We start from the raw sequence: 13,338 nt of genomic DNA on the forward strand, positions 1-13,338 counted from the left end.
CAATTTCAAGAATAATGGACCCAATAAAAAACCCCCAAATTCAAAATTTAGGGTATAACAGTTCGAAAATCATCCCAATTAAGCCAAAATCAAACAAAATTTAACAAAAAGACTTACATTAGATTATGGAAAATATGAATAAGGGACGAGATCTACTTCCTTTAGCTTTGAAATGCAAGAAAATCCGAGCTTTCTAGGGAGAGAAAGGAGCAAAAATGGCGAAAGGAAGAAGAAAGAGAGTGCGAAATGAAAATCGCGCTCATCGATTTCATGTTGCTGATTTAAATGTCGCGCACAACTGAATCTGTTGCGCGAGACATACCATTGCAACTTAGATTGATGTGCGCGCCTGGCCAGCGCAACCCATTAATTTGTGCGCTGATACTAGTCACTTAAATGACCGGAATCCTGATTTTGATTCGTTTGATCATTTTTCAACGGTTTTTGCTCGTTATTAGACGTAATGGCGCACAAGTTATAAAAATATTTTAAATTGCTTTCCATATTGTAGTTTGTTTTCTTCTTTGTTAGTTTTTTGCATCTGCATGCACATCGTGCTTTTTGCCTTCCCTAAGCATACGTTTTGAACATTTTTCGTAAGAGTGTCTTAAGACGTTCCGTGGTGGTGCTTTACGTAAAAGCACCCATAGACTTGTTTGTCATTTTACTATAGTGACGTTACAAATGTCCGACTTTTCTTCTTTTTTCACGTCCGAAGCAAAAAAGGAAGGCGTTGTCATGCAGCCTAAAAATGCAAAAGGCTTATCGTACGGCACAAAATTGTAAGGCGTAGGTGTTGCGTAAAATTTCACTTCATTCAAGCTTTGCGAGATCTACCTCTCGGAACTTAAAGGTAGAGAATTACTTTAGGTGTTAGCTAACGAGTCGACAGGAGCGCCGAATCATCAGGAACATACAATTCTTGATTGGAAGAAAATACGGTAGTTAGTGAGCTTACTAGCTTACCAGACACTTAGGTTGTCCGTCCACCCCCTGTATAAAGAAGCAACGAGATGATATTGCACCTATGTAGTCACGAGCCTCCAGTCCTTAGACACGTGTACTCATCTTGTGGACAAAACTGCTAAGAGAGTTGTTGACTTACTTCCCTCTCACTGGATTTGGATATATGCCTCTAGTCTTGAGACATGTATTTCTATCTAATGGATATCCGGCTCGAATACCGGACCATTTCGGCTCAAATACCTAAAACACCTTTTTTCATCTTTTTACTTTGTTAAAGTTAAGCTAAAGTTTCAATGACATATTGAGGGACTTTAGACCAACGATGACACGATTGAGAGGAAATCATCCCCTTTTATTCTGTTTTAAAAACCGATATCTTCTGATGACTTGACATCACCCAGAACACCTTTACATGTAAAAGCGTTCTACAATTGCAAAGGATCAACCTAGATTCTTTAGCGTGTTAATGCTAGGAAAAAACGTTTCCTAGCCTTAATAGCTACTTGTTTCGAACACTTAGCAAACCAAGGATCATTTTCGCATCCTTAACATTTCTGAAAGATTCTTTACTCTGTGAGAACTTCGCAGAATGAGTCTCGAATTTGATAATGTAGAAAGATAACCCAATTCTTGTTAAGTGTTCTAAGAAATAAAGAAGCACTGAGAAGAATGAGAAACATGTAGAACAGATTTGGGTTGTGAAAGATAACCCAATTCTTGTTACACAGGAACCCAAGGAGATCTGGGTTCTTGACACTAATGTTTGATTCTTCATGCAGGTTCCAGTGAGGGGGAACAACACTTGGTACCTCGACAGTGGTTGTTCTAAGCACACGACTAGAGACAAATCTAGATTTCTCTCACTGGATGCCTATTATGGTGGGACTGTGATCTCTGGAGATAATATGAAAGGAGATATCGTTGCTATTGGCAAAGTAGGAAGGTTAAGTTCCCATGCAATTGATAATGTATTTTTGTTCGAGGGTTTGAAATACAACTTGTTAAGTATTTCTCGTTTATGTGATAAAGGTTACTCTGTAACCTTTACTTATAATAAGTGTAAAATCATTGACAATGACAATAGGAACATAATTCTAGAAGGAACTCGTAAAGGGAACACATATGTTGTGGATCTCATCGAGGTTCCTAATAGAAGCTTGACATATCTTAGTGGTATTGAGGATGATCCTCTATTATGGCATAAAAGGTTTGGTCATGCTAGTTTTACTCTACTCGATAAACTAAGATCAAAGGAATTGGTGGAAGGACTTCCTTGCATCAAGTTCCTATGTGACAAAGTATGTGATGCTTGTGTTAGAGGAAAACAGACCCAAATTTCCTTTAAATCTAAAAAGATTGTGAGTACCAAAATACCTTTGGAACTCATTCATATGGATCTTTGTGGTCTAATGAGAATCCAAAGCAGAAGTGGTAAGAGATATGTTATGGTTATTGTTGATGATTATTCAAGATTCACTTGGGTGTTCTTTCTTGTTAGTAAAGATGAAACGTTTGATGAGTTTATTCCTTTTGTTAAGAAAGAACAAAGAAGAACATGAAATCCATTGGTACATCTCATATCATACCATGGAACAGAATTTGAAAATTCCAAGTTCAATGATCTCTACATACAACATGGAATGGATCATAACTTCTCGGCACCAAGAACTCCATAGAAAAATGGTGTTTTGGAACGCAAGAACAGAAGCCTTGAAGACAAGGCTAGAACAATGTTGATTTCAAGCAGACTGCTTGGAACTTCTGGGCAGAAGTAGTGAACACAACATGTTATATCCTCAACAGAGTATCTGTTAGAGCCATCACCAACAAGACTCCCTATAAACTCATTAAAGGGAGAAAGCCTAACATTTCCTACTTTAGATCTTTTGGTTGCAAATGTTTTGTTCATAGTAATGGTAAAAGGAACTTGAGAAAGTTTAATGAACGAAGTGATGAGGTAGTTTTCTTAGGATATGCCTCTAATATTAAAGCCTATGGAGTTTATAATAAAAGAACAATGTGGGTTGAAGTATTTATACATGTTATATTTGATGAAACTGAACAATTGATTGATGTACAGGATTGTGATGATGATTTTGAAATTAGACTTGTACGCAAGCAGGATCCAGATGAGGAATCAACATCATTGCAGAAGCAGTTGGTGGAAAATGAAGCAAATACAGAAGCAAATGAAGCATAGTCATTGTAGAATGCAATAGAACTCCACAAGTCCTAAAACAGAATGAAGTTAATGAGGAAGTTCCTAAAGAAGCTCAAACTGAGAATTAAGATGAAGTTCCTACAGAAGAACCAGTTCACAATAATGAAGAAAGATTGTATCCATTCAAAGACTTCACACCAAAGCCTTGGAAACATCTACAGTCACATCCAGTGGATGCAATCATGAGCGATATCACAAAAGGAACTCAGACCAGATCTCAGCTTAGGAACTTCTGTACATTCTATGCATTCCTATCTTTTATGGAACCTAAGAACTATGTTAAAGATTTGACTGATGCTGACTGGATTAATGCTATGTAAGCTGAACTTAATGAGTTTGAAAGGAACAAAGTTTGGCATCTGGAACTGAGACCTAAACAGAAGAAGATAATTGGATTAAAATGGGTGTTTAGGAACAAGCTAGATGAGCATGGTATTATTGTCAGGAACAAGACTAGACTTGTTTTACAAGGTTTCAATCAACAAGAAGAAATCGACTATGAAGAAACTTTTGCTCCTGTAGCTAGGGTAAAAGCTATACGCTTACTTATTGCTTCTGCTGCTTATATGGGATTTAGGATGTACTAGATGGACGTTAAATGTGCATTTCTAAATGGATTTCTTGATGAAGAAGTCTTTGTGGAACAGCCCCCTGGATTTGATAATCCAGAGTTCCCAAACTATTTCTATAATCTTGATAAGGCCCTTTATGGGTTAAACCAAGCTCCTAGAGCATGGTATGTAAGATTATCAAAGTTCCTATTGATAAATGGTTTTAAATGTGGAAAAATTGACAAAAAATTGTTTTTAAAATCAAATGGAACTGATATATTTGTTGTACAAATATATGTTGATGATATTTTATTTGGTTCAACTAATGAATCTCTGTGTAAGTATTTTGCTGACCTAATGAGTGGAGAATTTGAAATGAGTATGATGGGAGAGTTAAACTTCTTCCTTGGTTTGTAAATCAAGCAAACAGAAGAAGGAATCATGATCCATTAACAAAAGTATATCAAGGAACTGATTAAGAAATACAAGATGGACAATGCAAAAACCAATAAGACTCCGATAGGCATTGGAACAAGATTGGATGAAGATCCAACTGGTTTTTGCATAGATCAAACTATGTATCGAGGTATGATAGGATCACTAATTTACTTAATAGCAAGTTGACCTGACATATCTTTTAGTGTAGGTCTATGTGCCAGGTTCTAAGCAAACCCAAAGGAGTCCCACTTGAAAGCAGTAAAGAGAATCCTTAGTTATTTAAAAGGAACTAATGATTTGAGTCTCTTCTATCCTAGAAGTGATTCTTTTGACTTAAATGGATTTACTAATGCTGACTATGAAGGTAATTTGGTTAGTAGAAAAAGCACCTCGGGCATGGAACAGTTTTTAGGACCTTGTTTAGTTTCTTGGGGTTCCAAGAAGCAAAACATAGTTGCATTATCCACAGCTGAAGATGAGTATGTGGCAGCAGCAGCATGTTGTTCACAAGTTTTATTGATAAAACAACAGGTAAGAGATTTTGGAATTATATATTTGAATGTGTTCCTATATACTGTGATAATAACAGTGCTATTTGTATTTCTAAAGATCCAATTAAACACTTAAAGGTAAAACATATCCACATTAGGCATCACTTTCTAAAAGATAATGTGGATTAAGGGAATATTAAGTTGGAATTTTGTCATACTAAAAATCAAATTGCAGATATTCTAACAAAGTCCTTGAACAGAGAAAGATTTTTGAGAAATTGAAAGAATAGAAGTAGAAGAAGGAGCCAAGGAAGTCAGTAGAGGAACATATCAAGGAAGTAGAGGAGTTTAAAAAGAAAATTGAAGATTTTGAAAAGGAGGATTCAGAGAGAGAAAAGGAAGAAGAAATTGAATTAATAGAGCTTGAATCGCAAGCAAAGAGGTATGTTGTTGGACATTGAATTGATTTAAGTTGGTGTAGAAAAGCTAGGTTCCTATAATTTCTTGATTTGATAAAATTTCAAGGTTGGGAACACTTACTGTCTAATGATTCAAATAATTACATGTACCCGGTTACTATGACTGAGTTTTGCCATAATTTTTAAGCAAAATTGGGGGTAATCTCTAGTGAAGTTGATAAAGTTAAAATTGAATTTAATGTGGAAACCCTAGGATAGATCTTGAAAACTCCTAGTGAGGGTTATGAGACTTACATTAAGGGTAGGTCAAGTGTAAAAGTAGGGAATTACTTTAGTGAGATATAGTCAAAGATTTGGGAGGAAAGAGAGGTAAGAACACCATGAATCACAATGATTTAAGTCCTCTCAATAAACTGCTCTTCGATCTTGTGAAAAAGACTATACTGCCAAGGATTGCTAAGAAGGGGGAAGCATGTGTAATGGACTTAACAGTGATTTTTTGTTTGTCAAGGAGAATGAAAGTAAATTTTCCTACACTCATGTATCAACATTTGGCACATTATGTCCCTGGGAAGACTAAGGTAGGATATGGTGCTATTCTGTTCACAGTGTTTGAGACTCTTGGGGTATAATTGAAAGGAAAATATAGGGGATTAATTGAGAAGCCTGAAAATGTTATCAATGAAGAAACTCTTCTAGGAATTAGCCTAGAAGTGGTCAATGGGAAAGTTCAAAAGGTTCAAAATGGGGATGATAAGAAAGAGAAGGGAACAGGAAAAAGAAAAGAAAAAGAGGCACCAAAATAGCCTTTGAGAAAGAGCAGAAGGTTATCTACTAGCTCTCTTCCACAGACCAGCATTAAGAAACCTCTGGAGCTAGACACTGATGAGAAGGTCCTTGAGGGACAAGTAACTGAGCTTACAGAGAGGTTAGAAATGGCTGAGAAGACACTGAAGGAGGCTGCTGGAAAGTTTCTAAAGCTGGAGAAGTCAGTTTAGGGACTTTAAAACAGTCTCAAACTGTAGGGGTTGGAGTTCCATAAGATTGTTAAGAGTCTAGAGGACAAAATGGAGGGATATATGAAGCAGAACTTGGAGGCTAACAAGAAGATTCTTGAGCTTCTTCAGACATTTTAGCCTACTTTTTCCTAGCCCTTTCTTTATTTCCTGTTTAGTCATGAACAAGTTTAATTTTTATTCTGGTTTTTGAACAATTAATTTTTGTTTGCAATATTTTAAATTGTTTAGCAGGATGCTTATCTTTGCTTTTAATGAATGTTTTGGAACTTAGCATATACATGTGTGTACTTGTATGTTATGAAACCGTTTGCAGGAGAGTGGAACTAACTTAAGGGAAGTTAGTAACGCTACCTTTAGTTTCCCACACTCGATGAATTGCTTGTGGGGCTGTGGCTAGTTGCTTAATAACTTAAAAAATATGACTTTTTGATAATACCAAAAGGGGGAAAAGAAGAAGCAAACTTTGAGGATAATTTGATCTAGGTTCTAGTTGAGAAAGTATCAAAGATTTCTCATATATCAGAAACCTCTAACTTCTGATCTAATGCCTTTAGTAACTTAGTTTTGTGTTCTTTTTTTTTTTTATTACTTTTACTTTTGTTTCTGTTGTGTTTTATTTATATATAAAATAAAAAATGAAAAAATACGAACCTTTTGTTTTAATTGATCTTATAAAAGAGTTTGCTTAAGTTTGTCATCACCAAAAAAGGGGAAATTTTTGAATCTTAAGGTTTTGATGATGATAGATTTAAATTCAAGCAAACTTAACTAAAGGTTTCTTTTAGTGTTTCACTTAGCAACAGTTGAAGTAGACCTTGGTGGTGGAAGAGTAGCCTTATCTAAGAAGAATGCGAAGAAGAAGTTTTTAAAGAAGGTTAATCAAGATAAAAGAAGAGTTCCCTAAAAGGAACTTAGTTCTCTAACAAGGACTATTTAAGTTCCTTAACAGGAAGCAAGAAGCAGGAACTTGAAGACAGCAGGAACTTGTCCTGGTCTACGTGAAGCCTAAGTAATCCTCAAGTGCAGAATAAATCGGCGCAACAACTCTTTTAGATTTTATCTTCTAGATCGGTTGTTAAATATGTTAAGTAGGGTTTGCACAAAATCTATTAGAAGCTTGACAAGTTACTTGACAAATAATCTAAAAAAAGGGAAAAGATAAAAAGATAGATTTTAGGAAAAGTTTTTCTTTAAGTTTTATTTCATAAAATCGGTTTGATAAATTGATATTTGTTAAATATGGAAGAGAAAATATAGAGAGATGAGGGAAGATTGATACGTTGTATTCCATATTCCATCTAGTACGAGATATATATACATGTACATTACCTAGGGATCCATCAACATATAAGACTAAATACCCAACTCTAGAGTATTCTAGATAGTACATGGGAAAATAGTCATCCATATTTAGATATTTTCATTACACTCCCCCTTGGATGACTATATATTGAATAAACAGTAACTAACATTTACTATAAAACCCGTACAAAATAATACACTATAATGCGGATAAGATGTTGCCTCGTTAAAAACCTTCCCAGAAAAACCTAGTGGGAAAAAACCATGGTTAAGGAAAATAGAGTGCAGCGTGCATTAACTCCCCCTCATGACTACATCACTTGAGATCTTTAAGACGACGCAATCCAATGCCCTAAGCTAACTTTTTTAATGTGGCTGTTGGGAGAACCTTAGTAAACAAATCTGCCAAGTTTTCACTTGAGCGGATCTTAAGGACTTTTATATCACCATTTTTCTTGAGATCATGAGTGTAGAAGAATTTTAGTAAAATGTGCTTCGTTCTATCTCCTTTGATATACCCTTCCTTAAGCTGAGCGATGCATGCTGCATTATCCTCATATAAAATTGTTAGAACTTCTTTCTCGGACTTTATGCCACAATCTGTTTGAATATGTTGAATTACAGACCTTAACCATACACATTCACGACTAGCCTCATGGATTGCCAGAATTTCTGCATGGTTAGAAGAGGTTGCTGCAATTGTTTGTTTCATAGAACGCTAAGAAATAGAAGTACCTCCACACATAAACACATATCCAGTTTATGATATAGCATTATGAGGACCAGACATGTACCCTGCATCTGCAAAACCAATCAAACCTTATTTGGATAAATCAGAGAAAATCAAACCCACATCTTTCGTACCTTGGAGGTAACGAAGTACATGCTTAACCCCATTCCAATGCCTTCGGGTAGGGCATGAACTAAATCTTGCCAACAAATTTACTAAAAATGATATGTCAAGTTGTGTATGACTAGCAAAATACATTAATGCCCTTATAGCACTTAAATATGGTACTTTAGAACCAAGAATTTCTTCGTTATTTTCCTTAGGTCGGAAGGGATCTTTTTCTACATCAAGTGCTCTAAGAACCATAGGGCTACTCAATGGATATGATGTATCCATAAAAAATATTTTAAGAACCTTTTCTTTGTATGTTGACTGGTGCACAAGGATTCCATTCTTAAGATGCTCAATTTGTAACCCTAGGCAAAACTTAGTTTTTCCAAGATCTTTCATTTCAAATTCTTTCTTTAAGCACTCCATTGTTATTGAAATCTCTTCAGGAGTTCCAATAATATTCAAATCATCAACATACACTGCAATTATGACATATCCTGATACAAATCTCTTTATAAAAATATATGGTCATATAGGGTCATTCTTATACCCTTCTTTCAACAAGTACTCACTTAGTCGATTATACCACATGCGCTCTGATTGTTTTAATCCATAAAGGGATCTATTAAATTTTATTGAGTATTGTTCTCGAAAACCTAAATTTGCTGCTTCTGGCAGTTTAAAACCTTCTGGGAAATTCATGTAAATGTTATCATCTAGTGGGCCATAAAGTTAAGATGTGACTGCATCCATCAAGTATAAATCAAGTCCTTCTTTTATTGCCAGACTGATTAGAAATCTAAAAGTAGTTGCATCCACCACAAGAGAGTATGTCTCCTCATAATTAATACCGGGTCTTTGTGAGAATCATTGTGCAACTAATCGGGCCTTATATATTACAATATCACCATTTTCATTTCTTTTTCGTACAAAGACACATTTATATCCCACTAGTATTACACCTTCAGGTGTAAGGACTACAGGTCCGAATACTCCTCTTTTTTCTAGAGATTTTAATTCAGTTTCAATTGCTTTTTTTCATTTTGGCCAAACGCTTCTTTGTGCACATTCATCAATGGATTTTGGCTCATGATCCGCATCATCATTCATGACATCTAATGCTACATTGCATGCAAAAACATCATCGACGTCGATTTAGTTTCAGTTCCATGTAATTCCAGACATGATAAAATTTGTTGAAATTTCTTCATTGTCAGGTTCCTGAATATTCTTTTCCATCATTTCTAAGGTCACTTCTGGAGATCCTTTGAACTGAATAGCTTCCTCGGTCTGGCCTTTGTCAATCGTTGTTACTTTTCTTTTTCGAGGAATTTTATCTTTGGAACCGAAGGATCAAACACGCTTCAGGCGTGCTTTAAAATCATTTGCAGCCTTGGCTTGTCCTTCTGGGACATCAATCTTAATCGAAGCATTTTTAGTTGGTATATGTGACTTTGTCACTTTCTTTGGGTCAGTAAATGAGTCTGCAATTGATTTGCTAAGTTTTGCAAATGAATTATCTTTTGGACTTCCAATTCACATTGTTTAGTACGAGGATCTAGGTGAGATAATGATAATTCATTCCAACTAATTTCTTTTCCCATCAGTTTGTTTTCTCACCCTAATTTTGGAAAACGGATTCATTAAATTGGCAATCTGCATAACGAGCCGTAAATAAATCTCCTGTAGTTGGCTTTAAGTACTTAATTATTGATGGAGATTCATATCCAACATATATCCCTAGTCTTATTTAAGGGCCCATTTTAGTGCATTGTGGTGGAGCAATTGGAACATATACTACACATCCAAATATTCTGAAATGGGATACATTTGGTTCCTACCAAAAACCAATTGTGATGGGGAGAACTTATGATGACTTGTCGGCCTGATGCGAATTTGTGCTGCTGCATGTAATATAGCATGCCCTCAAGCAGAAATTGGGAGCTTAGATTTCATAAGTAATGGTCTAGTAATCAATTTCAAACGTTTAATAAATGATTCTGCAAGACCATTTTATGTGTGAACATGTGCTACAAGATGTTCAACACTAATCCCAATTGACGTGCAATATTCATCAAAAGCATGGGATGTGAATTCACCAATGTTATCCATACGAATAGCCTTAATAGGAAAATCTAGAAAATGTGCTCGTAATCTGATCAACTGAGCAAGTAGTCTCGCAAACGCCTGGTTGCTTGTTGATAACAATGATACGTGTGACCATCTAGTTGATGCATCTATTAAAACCATGAAATATCTAAATGGCCCACACGAGGGATGAATTGGTCCACATATATCCCCTTGTGTACGTACTAGGAAAGTAATTGATTCAGAATTTATTTTAGCTGGTGATGGCCGAAGTATTAACTTGCCTATTGAGCAAGAAGCACATGAAAAACTATTATGAAGAATCTGTTGGCTCTTCAATGAGTGTCCACATAAATTTTTAATTATCTTTCGCATCATTATTGAACCGGGATGGCCTAACCGGTCATGCCAGAGTTTAAAGTCATCAGTAAACTTCTAGTTTACTTTAGCATGTGATTCAATTGTACTGATTTTTGTAAAGTACAAACCAATTGAGAATGTAGGTAATTTCTCGATAATAAGTTTATTGCCTTGAGTTACACTCGTGATTTGAAGGAATTCATTATTTCCTTCACTAATTTTCTCAATATGGTATTCATTTTGTCAAATATCTTTAAAACTTAATAAATTTCTTTGAGACTTAAGGGAATATAATGCATCAATAATTTCCAATTTTGTTCCCCTTGGAAATAAAAAATTTGCTCTTCGGAGCCTTCTATAGTATTTGTACTACGTGATATAGTACTCACATTAATTTCTTTCATCATCAATTGCGAAAAATATTTCTTATTCTAAAGTATGGTGTGAGTAGTAGCACTATCAACTAGACATAAATCTTCACCGTAAGTTCATGAATTGAGCTCCAAAGGAATTCATATTCTAATAGAATTAAAGGAATTAAAATAAGATTCACAAAATCAAATAACTTAAATGATAATAATGAAATATTCGAAAACATAAAATCATCCAATACGTTAAATTATCCAAAATAAAAGTCTCATAAAGCATAAAGTCATAGTACTAAAATAAATGCAAGCTAATTAATAGAATTTATTCGCCAATGGATCATATTTTATTTAAATATTTTCTTCAAGATTAGGCAAGAAATCAGCCGCTTCCAGGTGAGTTGTATCACCATTATCAAAATCACCTTCACCATCCTCGTACACCAAATTTGTTTCCACTTTCTTTCCTTTCTGTTTGATTGATAGTTGATAAAGGTCTACTAAATGTTTTGGTGTACGACACACACGAGACCAATGGCCTTTTCCTCCACAACAATATCATATATTTTCACTTTTATCCTTCTCATTCTTATTTCCATCTTTGTTTACCTACTTTTGGTGGGAGTGTGAGTTCCTAAAATGACCACCTCAACCACGACCATATCCACATCCACGACCGCGACTACAGCCTCGACCATGACTGCTGGCGTGATCTCTATCCTTTTGCTCTTTCCCACTATGGGATGTCGCATTCGCTTCAAGGAATGGAGTAGAGCTAGTTGGGCGTGATTCATGATTTTTCATTAATAGTTCATTATTTTGCTCAGCCACCAGAGATAAGATATCAATTCAGAATATTTTTTAAAGCCCTTTTAACGGTATTGTATCTGCATGACAACATTGTTTGCATGAAAAGTAGAATATGTTTTTTCTAACATTTCTGCATCCGTTATTTTCTCTTCACATAATTTCAATTGTGACGTAATTCTAAACATGGCTGAGTTGTATTCACTCACAGACTTAAAGTCTTTTAATCTTAAATGTAACCAATCATAACGAGCTTTTGGTAATACCACAGTTTTCTTGTTGTCATATCTTTCCTTTAGATTACTCCAAAGGACTTATGGGTCTTTAACAGTCAAATACTCAGTCTTAAGGCCTTCATGAAGGTGATAGCGAAGGAATATCATAGCTTTAGCCTTATCTTGGCTAGTTGCAATGTTGTTTTCTTTGATAGTGTCACCAAGTCCTTTTGCATTTAAATCTATTTCAGCATCTAACATCCATGTACACCCATGATACATAGTTTTTTCCAGTAATATAAAGAGCAACAAATTCGAGTTTTACAAGGCTTGAAAAACAATATTATAAATTAGGAACTAAGATTGTATAATAATATATATACGCTAAGTTTCAATTAAGACCAAGTTCAAGTAATTAATTATAATAGAATTTGCGTATTGAATCTTGAGGAAGGTTACTGCGTATATTATTAGCAATCTTATTCAAGAGTAATAAATAAAATTAAAACAGAAAATGATATATTTCATTAAATAAAGAACTAGATTATACCATAAATTTTAGGTTTTGATTATTAAGTCAAATATTTTAAAAAATTTTATCTTGTTAAAAATCATGTCGTCAGATAAAAAAAAAAAAACTTAATCTTAGAATTCTTTGGTTATCATACTTTTCAGGGATTACTCCTACGGGATAGCATGTGGAACTTATAATAATTAAATATTCATTCTTAAAATAAGACATCATGAATTTGCAATATTTGCCCACTTATTTATTTAAACGTTTGATAAATGCATCAACGATTATAGCTTCATAAAGAACACTTGTCATACTAGCATACATATTAAATATTAAATTGGAAAGAAAAAGTATGATGTATATATATATATATATATATATATATATATATATATATATATATATATATAATGGAGAATACAAGTAACCTTTGTATCATTATGCAATCTAGAAGATCAAGATTTATTCAACATTATTGGTCCTCTCTTAGTTCTTCTGTTTCTAGTTTTATTTCTGACTGTTTCATTAAAGGGTCCATTCCTAGTGCTATTAATGATTCTTATATCTCTCTCATCCCTAAGTGTGATTGCCCTATTACTATGAAAGATTTTAGACCTATAGGATTATGCAGTTTTATTTATAAGCTTATCACTAAATGCATTTCTAATCGCTTACAACCTATTATGGATGATCTTATAAGTCCTTTTCAATCAAGTTTCATTCCTAATAGGTCCATTG

Source organism: Chenopodium album, chromosome 7 (genome assembly GCF_948465745.1).
Source record: "Chenopodium album chromosome 7, dcCheAlbu1.1, whole genome shotgun sequence".
NCBI lineage: Eukaryota > Viridiplantae > Streptophyta > Magnoliopsida > Caryophyllales > Amaranthaceae > Chenopodium > Chenopodium album.